The 25,952-nt window shown below is 43.2% G+C and overlaps 1 protein-coding gene and 1 pseudogene across 2 annotated transcripts in view; both read right to left on the bottom strand.

Annotated features, from left to right (window-relative positions):
- The window catches only part of Pitpnc1 (phosphatidylinositol transfer protein cytoplasmic 1), a 246,357-nt gene that overhangs the window by 181,914 nt on the left and 38,491 nt on the right, over positions 1–25,952 (bottom strand). The window lies entirely within an intron of this gene.
- Positions 25,039–25,152, bottom strand: LOC124981608 (uncharacterized; annotated as a pseudogene).

Below are 25,952 nucleotides of genomic sequence, written 5' to 3'. Positions count from 1 at the left end.
GTAGTTGGTAATCAGATCAGTGCTTCTCACCCTTCCTTAGGCAGGGGAGCCCTGGATAGCTTGTTAAATGCAGAGCCTGATAACTTCAGGTTGGCAGGGTGGAGTCTGTGCTTCTGACAGGCCCTGGGTGGTGCGATGTGATGGCCAGAGGCCCACACTGCGAGTCCAGGATGGAGAGCACAGGTATGTGCAGTGTGTGCTGAAGCAGGAGGCTGCACACGTCATGCCAGCAGCTACATGTTACAGTGTTGATGAGGTGTCCCCTAGAGCTCACGTGAGACGATCAAGAAAGTACATTCGATGATGAGCGCCATCCAATCATTAATTAATCCCTGGAGAGCAATTAAATGGATGAAGGTAAATAAAGTGTGGTAGGTGAGGTGTGGCTGGAGGAGGTAGGTCACTGAGGGTGTGCTTTGGGGTTTATATTTTTGTCCCTGGTGAGTGCAGTGCTCCCTGTGCTTCCTGTGGTCACATCCTGAGCTGCTTTCCTCGGCCACACCCTTCTGCCATGATGTTCTGCCTCACCTCAGGCCCAGAGCAACGGAGTTGGCTGTCTATGGACTGAGACCTCTGAAACTGTGAGCACCGAATAAACTTTGCCTCCTCTAACGTTGTTCTTGTTAGATTTTTTTGGTCACAGAGACTAAAACACTTTCCTTGGGAAGGGAATTCTCAGAGACTGCAGACGGTTCCAGAGTCATCCTGGGGCACCTGCAGGGACCGGTGCAGTGGCAGTGCTGGAGGAACAAACTACTAACAGTGGTCTCCTCAGTTATTACAGCCTTATGGCCTGCAAGTGACAGGCCTGAAGGGAGGCTGGGCCCAGGCAGTCTCCCAGAGCCCAGCCTCTTGCCTCCTCTTGGTCCTCTCCAAAGGCTCTTAAGGAAGCCACCTCATCATTCCTGTGGCTTCACCATCACCTGCCCGAGCAGCTCCCAAAGCTGGCCTGATGCTGTGCCTCTGACCTCAGCATTTCTAACGGCTGGTAGGTAAATCCAGCATGACTACCAAACCTGCAAATGACCGTGACCAAAGCAAATCTGGTTTCTACAGTCTCTTCCCCAGCTGGAGGTTGTACCGGGACCATTTCTACAACTCTAAACCACCCTTCCCTAAGCATTACCTGACAACCTAGACCAAGTGACACGCCCCTCTCGCTGCCTTCTGTAGTTTCTCTTTTAATGGTTATTCCAAGTACAGTGAAATGTAGGTCGATGGGATTAGTTATCAATGTACATTTTCCTCACAGGATAACATATGGACAGAAGCCTCTCTGCCTAGTAGTGTTTGCCCCAGCACCGAGCCCACGCAGCATGACGTGCAATGTGTGCAATGACACAATAGGAATCAAGCTCATTTCTGACCCACTAGGAGTCTCTAAACATTACTAGTTAAGGACCATCTCAGCTGGGCATGGTGGTGCACATCCGTAATCCCAGACACTCCAGAGGTTGAGGCAGGAGGATGGCAAGTTCAAGGGCAGCCTCAGAAACTCAGTGAGACCCTGTCTCAAAATAAAAATGTTTGTTAAAAGGCCTGGGGGTGTAGCTCAGTGGTAGAGCACTTGACTAGCATGTGCGAGGCCTTGGGTTCAATCCCCAGAACTGGGGGAAGGGGGAGCAATCCCAGAGGTCTAAAATGCCCTTGTTTACTGATTTTTAATCACTGGCCTAGGGACAACTTTCTAGAAGATCAGGTTGACCCTTTGGAGGTTTTATTCTTAGCTCATGGAGATATTTTGACACAATATCCAAAGGTAGCATGTACCTGGTCGAGGCTGGCAGGTGACTTTGCTTTTCAGATATAGAGTGTGGTGTTTACCCTGAGTAAAGATAACCCGTAGAGCAAATCTTGCTGGGGGAACAAGCAAAGCAAAACACATTCGGTTCCTGAAGGGACAAGTTAGCAGAGCAAGAGAGTGACACCTGGGCCCCAAATTCAGAATTTCATAACAGCCACTCAGTCACCAAGCAGGCCCCTTTCAAAAGCCTGTGACAACTTCCATTAAGTTAATAATCAATCATCTAGGTCAGAATAAAGATGAAAAAGGTACAAATGAAATCTCTCACCAGTCACACCAACCCCCTCCAAACCTTGTAACTGGAAAGAATTTGAGTTCAGAAAAATATGTCCTAGGTCGCTCAGAGCCCTTTTCAGCTAACATGGAACAAAAGCAGGCTCAGGAAGGAATCAAGGCACAAGAAGGGCTGGTTATTATTTTGCAAAAAGCAAGGTCACAGCCTTGTTAATAGGAGGAACATACTTTTATAAAACCAAATTGGCTGCTGGATTGTTTGGGAGTGGTGAAGTTAATACTCGCTGCTGAGGCTTATTAGCCTCCAGTTGGCTCTGGAAGAAAGTGGTTAGAAGACAGACAGGGATTAAAGTGTTCGTCATCTCTCTCCTGCCAGCACCAGGGCCCACAGAGCCTCCAGTTACCCCGGGTGGGTGCACTAAAGCCACACACGCAGAAGACACAGGCGCCTGACTCTCCATTCCTGTGACCAGGGATAGAGCTTTTCAAGGGAGAGGGCTGACAACATTGAATGAGGAGGTAAGAGGGGCACTTTGAAGAGGGACCCCTGCAGGACAGGTGAGCTGTGTAAAATAGGATGTGCTGTGAAAAGATCAAGGCCTGGCCCTATTCTCTTTGTTGTCATGGGTGGTGCCAAAGGGCCTTGCCTGGATCCCTTTACGAGGCACAAGGCACAGGTTGCTCTGAGTGTCGGCTGCTGATGGGTGCCATCTGCCAATGGGAGCCACTCTGTGGCCCAAAACCAATTACTGGCTGATATGGGAGCAGGGCACTAAAGACTGCCCTTGTCCAGGTGCCCGGACACCAGTTCTGCATGCCAGTCATGCTTCCAAGTTCCCCAAGAACAACAGAGGTTTAGCTTTCCCCGCTCCTGCCACCCTTCCAACTCCACCTTCAACCCCATACACGTCAGCTCCAGGAGAACCCCTTAACTTCCAGGGGACCTGACCCAAGACACTGGGAGTTAAGCTTCCGTGAAGTTTTGGAGCATTTGGTAGATCCTGGGAAGAGAACTTCTAGTTTGAAGACCCCAGCTCTCCCTTGAGGACAAGGAGGAAGAGAGGAGAGGCCCCAACACCAGAGATGAGGCTCCTTTCCCTGTTCTGCCTCATACAGAGGTGGGGAAGGACAGCTCAAGGAGGGGTTCTGCCTTGCTGGGTGACAGACTGTCTTCTAAACAGATCCTGTTATAAATGGTTGATTTTGCTAGTTTCTGAACACCCAGGTCCCAAGTTGGGAGCATGTCAGCATCGGCAAGTCAAATCTTCCAGGCCACCGACAAGGTAGGAAGATTTATGTCAAACACCAAGTCTCTCTCAACCAGGGGCTAATAGGGCTTCACACTGGCACTCACGCCATCACTGGACACAGCCTTCCTTAGAACTTTTCAAGACCATCCTTCACAGCTGGAGGTGTAGCTCAGTGGTGGAGTACTTGCCTAGCAAGCACCAGGCCCTGAGTTCCATCCTTAGCACTGCCAAAAAATTTGTATATATAATTAATTAATTAATAATAATATAATATACATAATACATAAGATAGTCTCACAGTTAATAGTCCATTATGCAAAGCACACCTCTGTGACCTAACTAGCAGCAACTTGTTACTCAGAGTACTTGATTCTTGGGCAAAGTAACTTCCTTACCAACCAGAGAGTTGTAAAATAATGGTCAAAAACAGCACAAGAATTTTATTAAACTCATAACACCATGCTTCTTTTGTGCAGTTTTAAATTAGCTTTTTAAATGAGCTTTCATAAATCTTCACCAGGTCCATTGTGTTTCAGATGTTGAATTTAGGACAGCGTTCAAAGATTTTTATGGGGCCAGTTCTACGATTCCAATTCCAATTTACCATTTCTCCTTTTCTAACTTCCTTTTGGAGTTCACCAGCCTATGAGTCCTTAAGGACCAAAAAAAAAAAACCAATGAATTAATCAAAGGAAAAATGTTCTGTTTCCCCCATTTAGAAATTCGTTGAAATATAGATGAAGTCCATCATGAACAGCAGGACGTTCTGAGAAAGCCATCAGCCTAAATGCCTTCATGAATAACTATTATGTTAGAAGCTCAAAAGATCTTACATCTCAGCTAGATGAATGATCAAACAACCAAGGAACCCTGGGAAGCAAATGAATATAACACAGGTTTATATGTTTTTCTCTGTTTATGTGAACATATAGAATATTTTTTCATTTTTACCAGTACAGTCACACTCAAGCAGTCTCTCCTGATGTAGGTGATGATTCTTAACTCTAAGTTAAGAACTTTCTGGAAACTGAATTTGCTTCTTCAGAGCGCCAGCGTGCTATGTGACATACAAAATGATCATACCATAAAGTCAAAACCCTGCTTGACTTGTGAGAACCACTGGTTTCGGCTCAGAGAAAACTAAATCAATGTTGTCACAAATGCACATTATGGAAATATATTCCATGAATTCAACTAAGGGATCAATCAGTATTACAAATAAGAAGTTAAGGGCTGGAGATATAGCTCAGTTGGTAGAGTGCTTGCCTCACATGCACTAAGGCCCTGGGTTCAATCCCCAGCAACACCAAAAAAAAAAAAAAAAGTTAAAAAAGAAATTTAACGTTGGTCAAAACCAAGCTTTCAATCCCCGCACCTGCCAATCAGAGGTGCAAAGAAAGAAATAATATCCATATCTATCTCTCTTTAGCAACTATATTTTGATACTTGCTAAGCACCACTATTTCTATTTGAATTACTATAGGATGCTTACACTTTTACAGAATACAAATGCTAAATAGCATCAGTATAGTATATGTGCACAGATTATAAATACACACAATCTTTGTATTTGTCTATGATTATTTAGCAATCAAACTAAAAAGACTTCTTAAAAAATTTACCAATTATGAAATATCATTACTTCATGTAAATAATTTCTCCAGCTTCATCTCATTTACATGAAGGCAGTCTTTTTTCCTAGCACAAAATGTACTTGGAAAATGCCTAAAATGAGATGTTCTTGGGTAGATTATTATACTTGAAACACACAACAGAGAAAAGAAAAAAAAAAAAAAAATCATAGCTAAGTCTACTCCTCCTCAAATAAACAGAACTCCCTTCCTGACCAAAGGACCACGCAATGAAATACAAACCAAGAGAGTCACCAGCAGCGCGGTTTTCTTTAAATTCGAGGGGTAGGTTGTGAAAGAACATGGAACATTTGTTACCCAGGAGAGAAATGAAACAGAAGCCCTTCTGGACACAGTGCTGGGCAGGAACTGGAGAGACCCAGGTTGCCATGCGGCCTGTGGGACTGACTGGTTCTGTGACCCTGAGTCAGGGAATACCCTCAGCCTTCAGATTCCTCCAGTGTAAAGTCAGAACACTGGATTAAAAGATCTAAGTTCTCGCCAGTTCAAAATGCTAAGGCTTTGGTACCAGGAATTGAACCCACAGGTGCTTAACCCTGGTCCATTGTTTAATTTTTCATTTTGACCCAGGGTCTCCCTAAATTGCTTAGGGTCTTGAAAAAATGTTGAGGATGGCTTTAAACTGGTGATCCTCCCAAGCTTCTGGGATTGTAGGTGTGTGCCACAGCACCCAGCTAAAGACGATCTTTTCACTATCTGGATGTTGAAGAAGCTCAAAGGCCATGTGATATTTGCTGGAAAATTTTTGCTTCATCATTTTACAACACAATGGGATGAGTTGAGAGGAAAAAAAAAAAAAAAAAAACAGGAAAGACACATCCTGTGTGATAAGTGTGTGGTCCCCTGAAGTGACAGGAGACTCTCTCTTTCATAAGTTCCCACAGCATGCTCAGTATCTTTTATCTAACAGACCGGACCTACTCAGGTCCTATCCCCAGAGCTGCACTATTATTATCCTGTGCTATTCTCTTGGGACCCACTATCAATTTGAATCAAGTAAGAAGATTCTAGAGGCATTTTTCCAAACTTATAGAATACATCTTATTTCTCATTTGAGGCATTTGAAGTATCAGTGGAAAGTTCTGTTTTCATACACACAGCAGAAGACAAAAGGCAGGAGGAATTCTGGGCACTGGATTATGAATGGAGGTCTGAGAGTCTAGCAGGGAGAACACTCTGCCACCTTTCACTGCTTAGCACCTCCAACGAACAATGGCAACCCAGAATCTGGCAGGGAAGGTATGGAAAATCAATAAGCACTCACTTTGACAGACAATCCTGGGTGCAGAATACCTGCCACCAGTAATAAATCACTTCATTTAGGTTTATCTTTTTAGCAGAGCACGGTGGATTATACCCATACATCACTTCAACCTCTCTTTTCTGCCTTATTGACAAAGGACAAATTGAGAAGAATGGTGGGAAAGCTGAGGAAAAGAAGAGGGTGGGATGGGAAAAAAGAGGAGTTCTGCTACCAGGCCTGTGTGGTAGAAGAAACAATAATGATGAAGCAATTATTATTTTTGCTTTCTAGCTGTTATTTGAAAAATCTTACAGAACCATCTGAATTTACCAACCAAGTTACCATGGACTGGAAAATAAATGTGGCTTTCTTTTCAAACCCCTCAGAACATACATGCATCTATATATATGTATCTCCCACACTCTGCTCTTCCACTGATGGGTGAGCTTAATGGATTTCACTAATGACACAGCTTAGAAACTAGCCCTCTAAGAACCCTGAAGCCCAGAAGTCAATGTGGCAAGCATAACTTCTGGTTCTGGAATATGGCAGCAAACTAAGATGATGTGGAGGCAGTGAGGAGACCAAAATCCTCCCATCATTACAAACACCTAGGAATCCAAATCAAGTGTAACCTGAAGAAGAAAGGAGAAAATAGTGAAAGTGTGAATTGTGAAGGGGTCTGAGACTTTTTTTTTTTTTTTTTTTTTTGCGGTGCTGGGGATCGAACCCAGGGCCTTGTGCTTGCAAGGCAAGCACTCTACTGACTGAGCTATCTCCCCAGCCTTGAGACCTTTTTTTTTTTTTTTTTTTTTTAAACCAGAGATTGAACCCTGGGGCGCTTAACCACTGAACAACGTCCCCAGCCCTCTTTATTTTTGTATTTTGAGACAGTCTCACTAAGTTGCTCAGGACCTTGTTAAATTGCTGAGGCTGGCTTTAAACCTGTGATCCTCTTGACTCAGCCTTCAGAGCCACAGGGATTACAGGTGTGCGTCTCTGCGACCAATGTTCTGAGGCTGTCTGGTAACTTCCAGGCTTGCATTTTTAAATACAAGCAGACAAAGGAAGCAAAATGCTGAACCGCCCTGAGGTAGGGAGTTGGAACTAAAAACCTGAAGACACTTGTCCCTCTAAGAGTTGCTTCCTCCATGGAAAGAAAGACTAAAGGGGAAAGCTTATCTCCCAGAACAGAGGACAATTTTGTGTCCCTGGGCTCTATCTGGAAAAAACCCTCCCCTGGGAAATGGATCTGAGCCATAAGCAGGATCATTTAGGAAGATCCAAATTAAGACATTAGCAGAAACATTGGCTCCAAGCTAGTGGCACTCCTAGAATCTCTAGATGAAGCAATACAAATTGTCCTGGAAGAGTCCCACCATCAAACCTCATGAGATTCCCACAGAAAAAAATATCCCCACTAGCAATCAGTTCAGAAAATTTAAAATTAGAATGTACCATCAGCAGAAAACAGCAAACACAACAAACAAGATTCTTAAAGCAGAGAACTTGAGATAATAAAATAATTATTTGAAAAAGAACACAAAATATGTTCAAAACTATTAAAGACAAGGCTGGACACAGTGGCACATGCCTACAATCCCAGTGACTTGGGAGGCTGAGGCAGGAGGATCGCGAATTCAAAATCAGCCTCAGCAAGTTGGCGAGGCTCTAAGCAACTTAGGGAGATCATTTCAAAATAAAATATAAAAAGGACTGGGGATGTGGCTCAGTGGTAAAGTGCCCCTAGGTTCAATACCCAGTGACAAAAAACAAAAGACAGAAAAGGAGGAACTAAAATACTGCAAAAAAAAAAAAAAAGACAATAATAAATAACTGATATAAAAAATACATTATATATAATGAAAAATATAATATGTGAAAATAAGCCAAATAATACTCCTAGAAATAAATATTCATCACTGGAATTGCAAAGTTAATAGATAGGTTAAATACCAGATTAGACACAAATGAAGAGAAAATTGAGTAAAATGGAAGACAAATCTGAAGAAGTTACTCAAAGGGCATCAGACAGAAAAAAAGAAGTGAAATAGATAAATAATAGGGCTGGGGCTATAGCTCAGTGGCAGAGCATTTACCTAACGTGTGAGGCACTGGGTTTGATTCTCGGCACCACATAAGAATAAATAAAATAAAGGTACTGTGTCCATCTACAAAAAGAAATATTTTTAAAAAATAGATAAATGGTAGAAATAAAATAGATAAAAGAGAAATAAATTAAGGAATTAAAGAATAGTTAAGGGCATAGAGAGTATAATGAGAAGATCCATATACACAGTCCCAGAATCAAATGATATAAATGGGGATATTGTGTGAATTTGGGTTCTCCAAGAAGCAGATCCCAAGAGAAGATGTTGGGGAAACAGCTATGAAGGGAAAGGAGGAGGAAGCAGGGGAGACAGGGAGAGCCTTCAGATCACGTCGCAGGTAAGACAGAGAGAGGAAAGAAATAGCAAGTTGGAAGAGACTCGGTGAAATGTAATTGTAAGAGAAAGTTTTGGGGGCTGGGAGCATAGCTCAGCGGTGGAGCCCCTGCCTAGTATATCCAAGGCACTGGGTTCAATCCCCAGCATGGCAAAAGAAAAAAAGAAAGAATAAGTAAAAGCTTTGGCCATACTGATGGGGAATCCTTGCGTCAAAGTCAATTGTTAAAACAGTCCTGCATCCTGCACCCATGGACAAGCTCGGGCACCCGCGTCTGTTCAGACATCGGCACAGGGAAATTGTGCCTTTGGAGTGATCCCTGAAAGGTGGCATCTGGGGCCGTCAGTCAACTCTGCTTCCCAGAACAGGAGAGGTGAGCTGCACTGTTTAATGACTGTCACAAAGAAACAGCGGCAACATTTTAAAAGATAATAGTCGAGAAAGCCATGGGGACCCTCCATGGAAAGAATACTGAGTTCTGAGCGGAATTAATAAAAATAAATTCATACACACAGAGTGAGACTGCAGAATATTCAAGACAAAGAGTAACCCTTAAAGAACTGTCAGAGGGACATGAAAGATCACCCACAAAGGAAAGACAGACAGACTTCTCGGGAATAAAAGAGCACTCAGAAGACAAATGGAATACTGTGTTTTCAGAGAGTCAAGGGAAGACTCTCCCTACAGAGTCATTGAAAGATGGGGGCAGAGGAAGGTGCTTTCAAACAAGAGCTCAGAGTGACTACCATTCACAGGCACTTGCTGAAAAAGGCACTGAAAGATATATTTCTAGAAAATAAATTCTGTGCATATTAATTAGACTAATTAGAAGTGATGAGCAGAGACAGAGGGGAACAAGTAAAATACAAAGATACAATAAATACCCACAAAGGAAAGAAATTAGTACATTAAATTTAAAAAAAAACTGAGGTGAGTGTGATTGGAGTTCATTCTGGACTATCATTTAAGTACACACATTAAACATTTAAGGACAAAAAAAGCCAGTAGAAGAAAAGGAAAGGGGGTGGGGCAATTAATAAACCATAGTCTAAAGAAGAGAGAGAAGGAGAAAAAGAAAATGAAGGAAAAAAATAGGAAATAGCATGAAATAAGACAAATGATTTTAAAACACCAACAATTACTATAAACACGAACACTGAAAAAACGCTGGTTAAAAAAAAAAACAGACTTGGACCAGGTGCAGGGGTCCACACCTGTAATTCCAGCAGATTGGGAAGCTGAGGCAGGAGGGTCCCAAATTCCAGGCCAGCCTCAGTAACTGAGCCAGGTCCTAAGCAACTCAGTGAGACCCTGTCTCTAAATAAAATACAAAAAGAGCTGGGGACGTGGCTCAGTGTTTGAGTGCCTTTGAGTTCAATCCCGGGTACCAAAAACACCTCTTGGACTTGGGATTTTGTTTTCATTAAGCCATATGCTTCTTGCAAAAGGCACATCTAAAATACAACATAAAAAACTTAAAAGTAATGGCATTAGAAAATGAATAGCAGGCAAATGCTCACCAGAGGGGAAAAGACTCGAATGGCCATATTAATATCACCAAAATGATCAAAAGCATCCTTAGGATTGCCTACTTATCTGTTCTTACTAATTAAACAGGTAACGTAACCATTCCGAGTCAGTTTCCTCGTCTATAAAATGGGATGACAATAATAGACTTGTTTTTTAATTTATAACATGTTTTTCTTAAAACAACAGAAGGAAATAAGGCAAAATGTACACACCTGTTTAATCTTTCTCGTGGGCACATAATGCAAGTTCCATTTTTGTTGGTACATCTTAAAATACATGAGTTGTCAAAACAAGACTGTTTTGATTTTTTTTTTTTAAATTCATAAAATCAGTAATGAAGCAAAAATAAGACCAGGGTCAAGAACAGTGTTCATACACAGCAAATAGGAAGAGGATAAACTATTTGACTTCCCTGGAGGAAAAATCATAAGATCCACCAAACCATTAAAAAAATGTAGGTATTCTTTTTTGGTTCTCTCTCTCTCTCTTTTTTTTTTTTTTGGTACCATAGAGGGATTGAACCCAGGAACACTTAACCACTAAGTTGTATTCCCAGCCCTTTTTTAAATTTCATTTAGAGACAGGGTCTCAACGAGTTGCTTAGGGCCTCACTAAGTTACTGAGGCTGGCTTTGAACTCTCAACGCTCCTCCCTCAGCCTCCTAAGCCACTGAGATTACAGGTGTGCACCACCACGCCCAGCAAAAAACAAAAAATGTAGGTATTCTTTAACCCACTGATACAGTTTTATAATTTATCTCAAGGAATCAATCAGAGATGTGCACAAACATGTATGTACTAATTTATAGTTAAGTCTAATGGTGAAAAAAGCAAAACAATTTTAATTGGAAATTGCTTTAGTACATCTGAGTAACAGAATAGGATGCAGTCACTAAAATTTAGGGTATAGAAAAATATTAGCAACACTATGATTTATTAATAAGTGAAAAGAATACCAGGCAACATGCAGAACCTGGAGCTGGCAGGTTTATTTCAAAACAAATGTGTATTACAGATGATAAGCTGGAAGGATTCAGAGCAACATGCAAACGGGGAAGCATCTTGGGGAGGTAGAGATTCTGAATAACTTTTGTTTTATTGTGCTTTTCTGTGTTTTCCAAGTTTCCTGAGGTGAGCATATGGTGCTTTGCAATTAGGGAATAAAAGCAATTGTTGTTCCAAATGTAAGTGGCAATAATTCCAGTGTACACTCCAATGCAGGGATCCAAGACTATCTGCAGGGCAAATTCAGACTGCCACCCATTCTTAGGCTGCCTGTGAATTAAAAAAGGCTTTACACTTGTAAAAGGCTGAAAAAAATTAGAAGAATAAAACTCACCACATAACATTGTAAGTCTTTGTGTTCGATCTTTACAGGATCCTGTGAAATAGGTACTATTACTCTTTCATTTTGGAAGAAGGGTGATGGGAATTGAACCCAGGGGCGTTCTACCACTGAGCTCCATCCCCAGCCCTTTTAATTTTTGTATTTTGAGACTGGATCTTGGTAAGTTGCTTACGTCCTTACTCAGTTGCTGAGGCCGGCCTTGAAACTATGACCCTCCTGCCCCTCTTGAGTCGCTGGGATTGCAGGTGTGCATCACCTCACCCAGCGGTTATTCATTTTATAGATGAGGGAACAGAAGCTTCTAGATAGCTGGTGGAAATAATCAGAGCCAGGGACAGCGGCACACGCCTATGATCCCAGCAACTTGGGAGGCTGAGGCAAGAGAATGGTAATCTGGAGGTGAGCTGGAATTCAAACCCAAGGAGGGCCCCACAGCCTATACTCCTGACCTGCTTCCTCCTGTGAAAAGTTCTCCAACATTATAAAGGAAAATCCAGACAACACATGCTGGTGAATTCTCAGGAAGGCAGGTCCTCTGTTCCAGCGAGGCTCTGAAGGAGAATGGGCCTACATTTCTACCAAGATGATAGGAGACACTAACTTTGAACTTCCAATTACAAGAAATGTTATCTTCCCCAAAAGAATCCCACTCTTCTCATTAGTAGACCTGTATTACTGAAAACTGTACTCAATTATTATGATTATGTCTTGAATTTCAATAAAAGCATGGATGCTTGTTTTGTCTCTCATTACATAAACACCTACACGGTATCATTCATATTGTCTCTTGGCCCACAGAGTCTGAAATATTTACTCTCTGGCCCTTTACAGGAAATGTTAGTGGACCCCCTTCTGTCATGGATAGAGATGGGGGCTGGGACTAGAGAGGCAGCAGGAAGTCACAATGTGGGTGGAATCCCCCACACCTGGAACCACAGGGTAACCCAAAACCCACATGGCTCTATCCCGAGCTATTCCACAAGCACTTAGTCAGTGAGAGAGAGGTTCTTTCCACCTCCTGTTCTGTCTCTATTGTATTCATTTGCCTCTCACCATGTGCGAACAAAGCAAAGGGTGGGGGGGAAAGTAAAATTTAATTCTGTCAAGTTTATAACTTTGTGTGTGTGCGTGTGTGGTGCCAGGAATTGAACACAGGACCTCATGCACGTGGCAAGCACTCTACCACTGAGTTATATTCCCAGCCAAGTTTACAACTTCTGAGAAACTTTGGCAAAGAGTTTGTTCAGGAGAAATGATTAGACTTTTATATCATCTCTGGAATCACTTTATCAGTGTTTTCTGTTACCGAAAATATGTAAGGATTGGTCGCTCATTATTGTTTCAGTTTGCTTATTCTTTCAACAAACCCTAAATCCTTACCATATCCCCTACCCAATGGCACAGTGCTCCATCAGCTGCTTAGACCAACTCCCAGATTATCAGAAGATAAATAGATATCTCCACAGATTAAAAAAAAAAAAAAAAAAAGTACAATACATCTATAATTGAAAGCAGCCAGTCAGTCTTAAAGAGTACAGGAAATGAGGAACTTAAAACCACAGTGAGATGCAACCACACACTGTTAGAACAATCATCAGACAGAAAATACCAAGTACTGGCAAGGATGCGGAAAAGCCAAAGCTCTCATACAATGCTGGTCAGAATCTACAAATGCAACAGCTACTTTGGAAAATAGTTGTGGAAGTTTCTCTAAAAGTTAAATGTACATTTAACACAAGACCCAGCAATTCTAACCAAGAAAAGAAAAATATCCATCCACGCCAAGACTTGCAAAAGATCATAGAATCTCCATTCACAAGAGCCCCAAGCTGGAAACAACCCAAATAGCCATCAACAGATGATTGGGCAAACAAACTGTGGTATATCCATACAACAGAATACTACTTAGCTATAAAAAAGAACCCATTACTGATACATTTAGCAATGTGGGTGAATATAAAAACATTGTGTGGACTAAAGGAAGTCAGACTCAAATGACTGCTTATTAAATGATTTTTAAAAAAAGTTTTGTAGACCTTTATTTACTTATTTTTATGTGGTGCTGAAGATTGAACCCAGTGCCTCACATGTGCTAGGCTAGCACTCTACCACTGAGCCACAACCCCAGTCCAATTATATGATTTTTTAAAAAATAAAATTACTGAAAAAATAAAACTATAGATATAAAGAAGACCACTGGAGGCTTGGGGTTGGGGTGAGAACAGGAACTAGCTACAATGAGGGCTAATGAGATGTCCTAAAACTGGATTGTGATGATGGTTGCACATATATATGGATTTGTATGGATTTAATGAAACTCATCAGTACAGCTAAAATGGGTGAGTTCATGATATGCAAATTATCTTTCAATAAAGTTGTTTAAAACTACAGGGGGCTGGAGTTATGGCTTAGTGGTAGAGCGCTTGCCTAGCATGTGTGAAACCCTGGGTTCAATGCTCAGTACCACATAAAAATAAATGAATAAAATAAAGGTCTATCAACATCTAAAAGTATTTAAAAAAATTAAAAAAAATAAAAAAAAACTACAGGAGCCAAGGTCAGCCTGAGGTGGAGGAAAGGAAAGGGAAGGCTTCAGTAGAAAGAAAAATGGTGAGTCGAGGTGATAATATCTGGGACCTTTAGAGGAATCAATCAGAGATTTGACAGTGTAAGGGCAAGAAGGCATGAATATCCCTCCGTCCAGTGTATCCATGCTGTATATACCATCCACCTATTGGTCACTTGGCAACCTAAGACAGATCAGTCGTCCCGGTATTGCAATGCTTGTTTAGTAAACTTTATTTTACTTAATGGCTCCAAAGAACAAGAGAAGTGACACTGGCAATGTTATTACAGCAGAAGGTTATACCTGTTCTCTATTATTATTACATGTTGTTGTTTATCCCTTACTGTGCCTAATTTATAAATTAAACTTAATGATAGGTATGTGTGTACAGGAAAATATGTAGGATACATGGAATTCTGCACTACCTGTGGTTTCAGGCATGCACTGGGGATCTTGAAGAATACCACCTATGGATAAGGAGGGACAGTTGTACTTAGTTTCTAATTGGTGGTGGGAAAGGATAGGGTCAGAGCTTCTATTTTCTTCTGGTCTTAGCGACTCAGAAGACAGTGATGTCCTGAAGGGAGATAAGGGTCAAGCAGCAGGAGCAGGTTTGGGAGAGGAGGTTGCAATAAATTGTGGTTTTGGAGGACTTTAAGGTGCTGTAGGATATTCAAGTACAATTATCCTGAATACTGTTGAAGACTGGAAGGAGTCTAAGGCTGGAGCTATGATATGAGGGTATGATTTGCAAAAAGACAGTCATTGAAATGACTAAAGGGAATTCAGATTCTTTCAGACCCAGCTGGATGTGGGGGTGCACACCTGCCATCCCAGCAATTTGGTAGTCCGAGGCAGGAGGATTACAGATTCCAGGCCAGCTTCAGTCACTTAGTGAGAACCTGTCTCAAAACAAACAGCTAGGAACTTAGCTCAGTGGTAAGACTCCACTGTGTTCAATCCCCATTGGGAGTGGGTGGGAGGGGGATAGTAGATTCTTTTGGACTCAGATTCAAATAGAGTAAGAAATTAGGGCTCAAGATTGAAAAGGTAAAGAAGAGTCCGCCTCCATGGACATCAAAGGACATGTCTGCAAAGGCCGGGAGCAAATGCCTTTTCCTCTGTTGCTGCTCTTCTGTCGGTTTCTTCAAAGCAGACGATCACCAGATGTTACGAAGAGCTGGAGATTACCAAAACAAACATGCCACCGATGATGATCTAACTAGGGACAAATACACAGACTGGAGAGCAGAACGTAACAGAGGCAATTTAGGCTACAGAGACGGAGTATCTAGAAAGCAAGACGCATCCTTTAGCTGTCTTTGAAACTCTCGAGTGGCCAATATGGGCATTCGTCTGTTCTTTCAAGTTAAGGGGGAGCCAGATGCCTCATACTGTCTTCGGTGTGTCTACGACCCTCCAAATGCACATAGATTCTACCATTCTAGTCAATAATAAACCACACAAATCAGTCCCCTGTCCTGAGGACCTTCCCAGTGTCCCGTGGTGTCCAACACATGGAAAATTGCCAAGCAATTTTGTACAATATCATATACAGAGCAACAAGAAACACAGACAGAAGAGCAGCTGGCTAAATGTCAGGCGTTCAGATCCCACACTCTTCTTCCACCACAAGTTAATTATATTCTACCATTTCCCTGTATGTACAAATGGGAATATAACAGATTTTGAGAATTTAAGTACTATACTGTGGATGAGAATACTGCTTAAAAGTTGGCCCACATCACACACACGCGCCTGTGTGTTTATAGACGAATGAGTTAGGAAACTTGTGCTATGTGGTTTTGGGTGGAGAAGTCTTCTACAGTAAGCCCTGAGAAGAACTGACAGGAGGCGGTGTGGAGAGACGGCAGCACAGCTCCAGAGTCTTTCGGGTACACAGCCTTTTAAATTGAGTCACACTTGGACAGGCACTGTGTGTGTGTACTCCCGGCTACCTGGAAGGCTGAGGTGGGCCAGGAGTTGAAGGCCAGCTTGGATAACATAGCGAGACCCTCACTATCTTGAAAAAAAAAAAAAAAAAAAAAAATCCTGCACACACCTATTTCTAGCCTTTGAGGTAAGAGAACTTAGTACATGAGCAACTGCCTCCTTTCTCAGACTCCCCTGCCCACCTGCAGAGACGGGTCCTCCTGGGCCTTCTGCTTGGGTGACCACCCACCAAGCCAAGGTTGGTTGCCAATTTTCTTGTCTGTCGGCCCCACCAGAAGAGAAGTTCCCTGAAAGCTAGGTGAACTCATCCATCGCTGCATTCTTTTTTTTTTTTTTTTGCGATGCTGGGGATTGAACCCAGGGCCTTGTGCTTGCGAGGCAGGTGCTCTACCAACTGAGCTGGCACCACACAAGGGCTTCAGACTGGCTTCAGAACCAAAGAATAGCAGGAAATTAGAAAACAGACTTTTCGATGGCCAATTTTTTTTTCCCCTTTCAGTACTGGGGACTGGGATATACTAGGGCCTAGTATATCCTAAGGAAGAGCTCTATACCCCCCAGTCCCCTTAAAAATAAAATTTTTAAAGTCGCCTCTGCTCCAGGTGCAGTGCTACACACTTGTAATCCCAGCTACTCAGGAGGCTGAGGCAGGAGGATCAGATCGAAAGTTCAAGGCCAGCCTGGGCAGCTTGGTGAGGCCCTGTCTCAATAATTTTTTTTCTAAAAGGGTGGGAGGGAGAGGGGCATAGCTCAATGGCAAAGGGCTTCTGTAGCACGTGGGACCCTGGGTTCAACCCCCAGCACTGAAAAAATAGAAAACAGGTGTCTCCTGAGCATCTATCAGCAGATGAATGGATAAACGAAATGCAGTATATACATAAAAAGGAACATGATTCAAGCTTAAAAAGAAAATCCTGAACACACTCCCACATGGAGGAAAGTGGAAAGCACTGTGCTAAGTGGAGGAAGGTCAGCCAGTGGGGCACCTGGGTGATTCCACTAATGAGCTCCTGGGACCTGGGACCTGGGACCCGGAGAACTCCTGGGGAGAGGGGAGCAGAGGGGAGGGGCCCTGGGCCTGATCCTGGAGTGGGCACAGCTCTGTGCGGGACGAGGAGAAAGTGCTGAAAATGGATCAGGATGCCGGCGTGCAACATGGTGAAAGCCTTTAATGCCAGTAAATGGCGGACTTAAAAATGGCCTTCATGGTTCATGTTCATGTCGCGTGTGTTTTACCACAACTTTTTAGGAAGTCTCCAGACTGTAGAGCAGCCCATGGTAGAGCACTGGCCTAGCACCCGCGGAGCCCTGGGTTCCATCCCTAGCACCACCACAAATTTTTTTAAAAGTCTCCTTTGCAGCCTTTGGCCTGAGGAAGACAGGCATGGCGTGGCCTCCACCACCTCTCAGCTGGCTACTTCCTTCTTAAACACCTAATGGGCAGCAAAGGCAAGAAAACACATGCTCCTATTCAAACAGCTAAAGTAGCCAATTTAAAAAATATATATATACCACACAAATGAGGAAACAGATTCTAAATTTACTTCTCAGTCATGAAAGCAAATATGAGGTGTGATTTCCCCCTTTGCACCCCACTGCTGGGGATTGAACCAGGGATGCTTTACCACTGAGCCACATCCCTGGTCTCACTAAATTGCCAAGGCTGGCCTCAAACTTGTGATCCTTCTGCCTCAGCCTCCGGGGTAGCTGGGATTACAGGTGTGGGACAATGCACCCTGTTTGAAGTGCGACTTTAGTTGGGTGTGCTGGAGATGTGAGTGCCACTGTGTGTGACTTAATTTGTTTAGCTCTTAGCGATCCCCAACTACCACACTAATCTCATCTCTAGAAAGAGAAACAGGTAAGCAAAACCTGGGCCAACAGAGAATACAGTAGCTTATTGGTTGTTTTGTGACACAGATCCTTGTTTTTACGAAACAAGTGTTCTACCACTGCACTACACACACAGCCCAAAAGTTTGTTTTCTAACATCATTTTAGCACCAATTGTGAAAGACCTACCAAAGGATTAACCTTTCTTTTTATTTGGGATGGGGGGGGGGACCAGGGATTTTATTCAGGGGCACATGACCACTGAGCCATATCCCCAGCCCTATTTTGTATTTTATTTAGAGACAGTCTCACTGAGTTGCTTAACACTTCACTTTTGTTGAGGCTGGCTTTGAACTCCCTATCCTCCTGCCTCAGCCTCCCAAGCCACTGGGATTACAGGTGTGTGCCACCACCCCAGCAAAGGATTATTCTTTTAAAAAGAGATGCATTAGCTTTCCTATTTGATTATTTTAGCAACTAGTTGTACATAATTATTTTATTGTTCCTACTCCCCATCCCCAGAGAAAATTGTTGAGTTTTAATTCTCCCTGATGTCTAGATTATAGGATTGATGTTCTTGTACAACCAAATATCCACAACAAGGCTAGATGTCAAAGTAAAGACAGAAGGGTTTTTTTTGTTGTTTTTTTGCTATCTGCCAATAAAACATAGGGGAATGTGCATATTACATTTACATTTTTTTCCCCTTTAAAAGAAAGTGTTACACATTTTTTTTTTTTTTGGGCAGTACTGGGGATCGAACTCAGGGCCTTGCAAGGCAAGCATTCTACCAGCTGAGCTATCTCCGCAGCCCGTCTTATGCTCATTTTAATGGCAGTTTAACAAATAACCTCAACAAGGCTCCAAAATGAGTGATGAGAACATGACAAGCTGACAAATTCCAGGTTACATGGACAACGCCTGAGCTGAGGTTTTAAAGGGATGTGTGTATCAGCATCACCAAAAGCCCTTCCCTGGGTCACTTTTAACTTTTTCCAAAAGCAGAGACTTTCCAAAGTGGAGGAGAAAACACAAGACAAGGGACTTTGCTCTCTCACCCCTTGGAAAGCCCATGCAAATTAAATAAGTGCAACTGAATGGTCTTAATTGCTTGGGTGACAATGCACAGGTGACAGGGAGGAAGAGCAAAGAGACAAAATGTCAGGCACTGAATAGGGAACAGAGCAATAAGTGCTTTGAAGATTGACGCACCTGCCTGGGCAGCTTAGGCAACGTCTCTGGCTAGGTAGCTGCTTCTCCTACCTCCTGCCATTTGTAAGCAACCAAACAGCTCTAGCAGGCAGGAAGTTTTGTTCAATGGCCAAGGAATAGAGAAGGACGGCTCATGCGCTAAAGGCACCTTCTACCAGGCAGGCCTGGGGCCTGGGTTTTAGGACTGGGTGATAAGGCTGCATGGTAACAAGCTGTCATCAGAGTTCTTCAGAGAAAAGGGAGGTAGTCTCCAGGAATCAGGGTGCCATCTTTTCTTCCCTAATTTGGGCAGGGTCAGATCTGTCATGGCGTCAGTGGGTGTGTTTGTTATCATTATAATGACGCCGAGGTAATCCAGAGTGTCAGCAAGGCCTTGGAACCAGGGGGAGCCAGTCTGGAGTTCCCTTGGCGGGAAATAACAGGGTCGTCCACAACTGGAAGCTTGCGGTTATGGCACGTGAAGCAACCAGAGCTGATAGGACAACAGGCTTATCAATAATTTGGGGATTCAGGCTGGTGACAAAATATGATAAACTGGATGGAGACAAAAGACTTTGTGCCAGAAAATAGCTCTCAGGATGGACTAGAAGCACAGGGCCATGAAAAAGAGAGAATGGAATGGCCCAGTGGTTCTAGAAAGACCCAATGAGGGTAGAAATGCAGCTGAGATGAATGAGGGTGGAGAGCAGAGTAATGCATGCAGCACCACGAGGGCAGGTTCCCGAACCAGGCCCTCCGTGGGCTTCCCACACCCCAGGGCAGAGGTCACTACCCTCTCCTGCAAGTCAGGAAAGCTGCCCAGTTCTTTTTGTTTTCTTTTCTTTGGGTGCTGGGGATTGAACCCCAGGCCTTGTGCATGCTAGACTAGTGCTCTACCACGGAGCTGACCCACGGTCCTTTTTAAAAAAAAAAAAAAAAACTTCTTGGAAGCTGTTGCATTCTGAGAGCCAATTCCTTATGATAAAATCACCTTTCTCTGGGTAGAAGATCCACAGACATCCACATGCCCAGTGACACATGTAGACGAAGGGGACAAAAGCAAACGTAAAACCTGGATTAAGCTGCCAAATTCATTTTAAGTATGCCTTGACAGAAAAGCAATGTGCTAGCTAGGATCCCAGTTAAAAACCTCAGGAAAACAAAAACCTTTGCTGCAGGCTACAGATTGTGTGTGTCTGTATGTGTGTGTGTTTCAGTACTGGGGATATAACTCAGGGGTGTTATACAACCAAGCCACCTCCCCAGCCCCTTTCACTTTTTATTCTGAGACAGGATCTCACTAAGTTGCTGAGGCTGGCCTCTAACTTGTGATCCTTCTGCCTCAGCCTCCCAAGCTGCTGGGATTACAAGCATGCACCACCACACCCAGTTAGATCAAATATTTTTTAAAAATATAAATAAATTTTAATCAGAAACAAAGTTATTTCTTTACCATATCCCTAAGAACTCTATTTCTGTCGGTTATCCTGGCTGAGCTTGCATATATTTTCATTTTCCATTTCATTTCTTTAGGTACAAAGGAATTTCTTCCCTCTCCAAGCAGAAAAGTCTCCAGTTAAAGGGTTGGTTATGTCCTAGTTTTGGGAAGTGCTGAAGAGGCAGAAACTAAAACAATTTGGAGGGGGAAAAGGGAAGGAAAAAAAAACCAAAATCAGCCAAAGATACCTGGAGTCTGATTGGAACTTCGGAGCAACTTAAGCCTTATGCTCCAAATGCCCGAACAAAGGCCCTTATTTATGCACAGTTCAAAAGACCTTGTTGCATCAGAAGGCACCTTCTGAATAAGATTGCAGCTAATTCTCCCAGCAGCAGAAATCCACTCCCTGCCTAACAAAGCTCCTCTCTGTTATTCATAATAAGGATTAAGCCCAGTGGGAAGAAATGCCAGGTCACCCTGGTATAGCGCTGTGCATGGACAACTTGAGTTCTCATTTCTCCCCCACTAGAGCCTGGTAGCTGGAGCAGGGACCAGTTTCTTTAAATGTGCCTGTCACAATTTCTCCGGCTGTTCAAGGAGAAATTAGTTAACAAGGAAAGTGCTTGGAAAGCCAGAGCTGAAGGGCGTTACGTAAGTAGTACTACTGTCCTCAGCCCACATCACAATTGTGAATGCAACTCTTCAAAACACACGTTGTTACATAAAACTAAAAGGTTACCAGAGTCTCTCTTCACCCAAAAAGCCGCCCTACTGTTCCAGGCCCCGGTTTCCCTTCCCATTCGCTCTCCCTGCCCCACCCCCTTTCCCACTAAAACAATCTGCTGATAATCTGCTGACACACATGACTGCAGCTTCCCAGTTACAAACTTCTGCTGCCAAAATCCACATCTGTCTTCTGTGATTTGCTTCAAAGGGCTTCCCCATGATCTGAGTTCATGGTGACCTCTTCTTTGCACACGTATCGTGTTGAGTTTGCGATCAATTAAAATCGTCATGTTCTTATTGAACTAATAATAGATGAAGTGGTACCCGGTGCCTAGGATTTGCTTCAAAATAATCCAGGGGGCAAAAAGGGGGCAGGTTGTTTTTTTTGTTTGTTTGTTTTGGTTTGGTTTTTTGCTACTGGAGATTGAACCCTAGTGTACTTTACCACAGAGCTATAACCCCAGATCTTTTTACTTTTTGAGAAAGGGTCTCTCTAAATTGCTGAGGCTGGCCTCTAATTTGCCATCCTCCTGCCTCAACCCTCCAGAGTCTCTGGGATGACAGGTGTGCCCCCACACTTCTGGTAAGGGGAACAGTTTTACCAGAAACAAGATTGACCGGTGAGTTGACTGGTCTCTTTTGCTTTCATTTGAAGTTTCCACAGCAAAAAAAAATCTAAAAATAATGACATCGTCGCAAAGTCGGATCCTGACTGGACTAAAACTCGAACCGAGGATCTCCTGGCTGTAAGACCAGAGTCCTCTCGGCCATGCTTTTGTTTTTTAATGGGTTATTTTGTAGCTGCTGCTTTTTTTCACTATAGCAAACTGTATTCATTTGCCACGAAAAGCCCTGTTGCTCTCCTCCAGGAGCGGGCAGTGGAACTGAGGACAAAGGTAAACAGATAAATCACATTCAGCGAGCCAGCGAGCAAGCGAGCGCATTGACTGACAGGAGAAGTGAGTGGAAACAGTGTCCTCTGGGGAAACAGAGCAATTAAGGGTGACTGGGGGGAGCCCTGCCAGGAGCGGGTATCTGAATGGAACAAGAGCTTAGCAGGGCCACTTTGGTGAAGAGATTTGGGGACAGGCTACAATCCGGGCAGCAGTTACAGTGTGAGCCAGGTTGCACTTTTTTTTTTTTTTTTTTTTTTTTTTAGCTGTTGATGAACCTTTATTTTATTTATTTCTATGTGGTGCTAAGAATCGAACCCAGTGCCTCACACATGCTAGGCAAGCGCTCTACCACTGAGCCACAACCCAACCCCAACCCCAACCCCAGCCAGGGTTACACTCTTGAAGAGGCTGGGTGAGAAAGGAAAGGAAGGAACAGGACCAGACTGGGCAGATGCCCTCGTGAGTTGTTTAGGGACCAGTGGTGAAGAGACTGGAACACCAAGCCACAGGGCTGGGTTTTAGTTCTTGGGCAATCAGAAGCCACCCAGGAGACAGGATCATTAGTAATCTATTAGAAAGGCGACCTGCGATGGCCTTTTGTAATAGACAAGAGACAGGATTAGGGAGAAAGATGGAAATACTCACCTCGGGTGCAAAATTTAAGGAGACACCAAAAATCTCAGACCTTTAGACAAATATCATTTTAGTGCAATATTTTTATTTATTTATTTTGGTGCTGGGGATGGAAGCCAGAGACTTGCACATGCTAGGCAAAAGCTCTACCACTGAGCTACACCCCAGTCCTAATGCAATAAATTTTTAAAAATCAAATGAATGGGGGGGGGGGGATCCACAATAGGGAAAAATAAATTGTAAACAAAGACAAGCTGCTGCTGTTTGTTCTGGGGGCCCATCTTTATCTTTTGCTACCGTCCGTGGAATGCCCACTCAATACTCTACCCGCCACATGAGGTGGTTCATGAAGATTAGCAATGACACGGATCGGACTGGGCCACATATGGCTTTACACGTAGTCATTGTTTTTTATTTTATTATTTATTTATTTATTTTTGGTACTGGGGATTGAACCCAGGGGCGCTTCACCACTGAGCCACAACCCCAGCCCTTTTTAATATTTTTCCTTAGAGACAGGGTCTCACTGAGTTGCTCAGGGTCTCACTAATTTGCTGAGGCTGGCTTTGAACTCCAGATCCTCCAGCCGCTCCCTCCCAAGCAGCTGGGATTACAGGTGTGCGCCCTGCACCTGCTGGGCCTCAGAGGTTCTTAACCCAGGAGAAGCCAGCCATATTGCTGGGACAGAAATAGGAGAACACGGAAAAACAGCAGAAGCGGGAAACTAAGGCTCCTCTCGGGATCCCCGCAATTCTACCCAACTAAACCATCAACGCTTCGGAGACAAAAATCCCATTCTCCTGTTCTTCAGTACCATTTCGCACCCAGTTCAATAAGTTCCTGTGGACTGATTAAGTGGCCAAGCAGAGCTTAACTCCAAAGAGCGCTCATGGATGCAGCCAGATGTGCCAAGCCCCCCGCAGCTCACAACCCCCCTCTCTGAGCAGCGGGTTCCTGATGAATATTCAGACACTAACGAAGATCGATGATGACTAAGACTCCCAAAGTCTAATAAGTTATCTTAGCGACGGTCTTCTGTCATTTCCCCCATCTCATTTCACATTCACAGAACCAGGGAGAAGAAGAATTGAAGCGAGGGCTCAGCTTTCTGGTCTCCATAGCTCTGATCCGATTAGAAGAAAAGCAGCCTAAACTACTGCTTCCATCTGCCTGGGACAGCTTTAGAGAACAAATGAGATGCTTTCCAGTTTTCTGTATCCAAGACTAGCTGGGTACCCATGTCCCCCTCCTGTGATTTCCACTCTGCCTGTCTTAGCTTCAGTCTTTCGTGATAGGAGCATGAACCCATCTCCACGGAGCATGGGAGGCTGCAGACAGTGTCAATGACGATGAGGTGACATGCCGTCCATCTGAAGCAGTGCCTTAAAGAAACTCAGAATGACTGGGGCAACTTGCTGCCAGCCCAGAGCGAGGCGGAGGCAAGGAGCTATGACTAAACAGGAAGTGGGTTACTTAGCTGTTGAGCGGATGTACGAGTGTTCAAAGCCCAGGCAGAAGAGCTGTACTCTGATACAACCTGTGAACTTGCAACGAAGCCCTGTTAACTCTGACCGATGCGTGATGCACTTAGGTTGGACCTGGTTATATCTCCTGAGGATCTTAATTTGCTGTGAATAATCATGAACTATTTAAACCTGTTGTTTATTGGGTGTCGCTAAGCACCCAGTGCCTCACAAGGCATCATTTTCAAATCACCCAAAAGCTCTGAAAGCAAAAGCATTTTCTGTTTTACAAAAGGAAGTTCAGAGAGGTGAAGCTGTTTGCCTGAGGTCACAGAGAAGGTTATAATGGAGTTTGAATTCAAGCCCAAAGCAAATCCAGGTTTAGAGGAACTAGCAATTTTTCCTTTTGAGATCCTCACGAACTTACTCTTGGTTACTCAAGGTCATGACTGAGGATTAGAGGGAAGCAAGTGAGGTTGAGATGGCCAGTGCAGGGTCAGGTCCTATCTTCAATATCTCGATATTTGTTCATTAGGAGGATTTTGTATTAATCTGATATTTTAAAATATTATGTGAGTTTTGGTGTGTCCTCTTGAATTTTTCACACCGGGGGCACGTCTCACCAATCTCACCCTCCTTCCGGCTGAGAAGGTCTCATCTCAGCAGACTTTTTTCTCTTCCTGCCTGCCTCATACGTTTTATATACAAAATTACTTCCTACGGGGAAAGATTGTTTGGTATTGCTAACTTGTTCATTTGTGTCTTTTTTGTGCTGTTTCGTTGTTTTTTATTTTTTCTTCTCTTTTCTTTTTCCCCTTTATCATCTTTCTTTCTTTCTTTTTTTAATATTGCAAGTCCTCACGGTGGGGTATTGGGAAAAGTTTTCAATTAGCAATAATCACGCCTCAGATAAACCTCATTGGCTACGATACTGCCACTGCACAAAACTTTTTATCATCTTTCTTTATTCATCACCAGCTAGATTCTGTACAAGCAAGGAGTGTGGCAAAAGATGCTAAATCAGAAAACAGGGTGTCTAAATTCCCCGCAATCCATGAATGCACCCAAGCATGTTTAAGAAAATATGTCTGTCTCATCTAAGATGGATATGATAATTAGCTTCATTTACTTGTTCTCCCAGGTGGGCTGGAGGTGTGGGTTAGGCGCTTTCATGAGGACTTTGGTTTGATCCCCAGCACCACAAAGAACAAAACAGTTAATTAATTTTGTTTTAAATCATGCCATAATATGTATGTATAAAAATACCCAGTAGAACCGTACGTGGTGGTGCATACCTATAAGTGGGTCAGGAGGCTGAGACATGGGGATGGTGAGTTCAAAGCCAGCCTTAGCAAAAGTGAGGTGCTAAGCAACTTAGTGAGACTCTGTCCCTAATTAAAAATACAAAATAGGACTGGGGATGTGGCTCAATGGTCCAGTGCCCCTGAGTTCAATCCCCAGTACCACCCAAAAACACCATGTAGTACATCATAAATATATATGATGTTTCATTTGTCAATAGATGAATCAATGAAATGTCCAAGAGTAATGTTATATACCCCTGCCCAAGCTGGAGAATATATTTATTTCTATGAGAAATAAGCTTCCATAATTATCAAACCTTCAAACATCTGCTTTACAGAATAGGTTCTCACCAGTAGCTGGAGGGAAAAAAGTCATCCTATTATTTCTAAACTTTTGTTCCTGTGAATGTGGTGCTATAATGGTCATGCCAACAGCAAATACAGC

Source organism: Sciurus carolinensis, chromosome 3, assembly GCF_902686445.1.
Source record: "Sciurus carolinensis chromosome 3, mSciCar1.2, whole genome shotgun sequence".
NCBI classification, from domain to species: Eukaryota; Metazoa; Chordata; class Mammalia; order Rodentia; family Sciuridae; genus Sciurus; species Sciurus carolinensis.
Note: the sequence above shows the minus strand (reverse complement) of the source record. Positions and strands in the feature narration are given on the sequence as shown.